The sequence below is a fragment of the Sesamum indicum genome, linkage group LG5 (genome assembly GCF_000512975.1).
Source record: "Sesamum indicum cultivar Zhongzhi No. 13 linkage group LG5, S_indicum_v1.0, whole genome shotgun sequence".
Classification (NCBI taxonomy): domain Eukaryota; kingdom Viridiplantae; phylum Streptophyta; class Magnoliopsida; order Lamiales; family Pedaliaceae; genus Sesamum; species Sesamum indicum.
The window spans coordinates 571712-572440 of record NC_026149.1 but is presented as its reverse complement, the minus strand read 5'-3'; positions in this window follow the sequence as shown (position 1 = coordinate 572440).

Here is a 729-nt window from a genome sequence, read left to right as displayed (position 1 = left end):
GACATAGGTGAAAACAAAATGATTCTTACAAAGCATCTTTTTTTTTATTATTTCAACCAAACAGGGCCTGTGCCCGAAACCCGACACACCAACACTTTCAAATTCTTTTTTTTTTTTAAAAAAAATATTCCTATAAATTCCTCAATGTTTTCAGTTGTCTGAGCATAATAATCTGGGCCAACAACAAGTAGACAAAGTAAAGGTGTTTTGTTCAGTTGCTCAATGGGATTTTAAGTGATGAGATGTTAGTCACTGGGACGAGTGGGAGAAGAGAAGATTTCAAGAATAGAGGATGAGAAGAGGAGGAGGCAATGCAGATTCACAATGTCGGTGAGTTTTCTTTTATGTTTTCATGGGATTGTGATCTCGTTCCTGTTATGAGATTCTCTGTGGTTGTGAATCAAGTTTTAATGTCTGAAAATGGTTGTTTTTTTTTGGTCTTGGGTTCAGTGAGAAGAAAATGGAAGGAGAAAATGGTGTGAGGACAGTGGATTGTTTGAGGGGGCGGTTGCTTGCGGAGAGAGCGGCTTCAAGAAAAGCAAACGAGGAGGCCGAGTTTTTGGGAAACAAGGTCTCTCTCTCTCTCTCCTGTATTTGCCTTTGAAGTTGCCACCTTTTTCAAATTGATGATTTCTTCTATTCCACTCTCTGGAAATCACAGATGATGGAACTGGAAAACCTGTTAAAACAAGAGGCAAGATCAAGAAACAGGGCTGAGAGGAAGCTAAA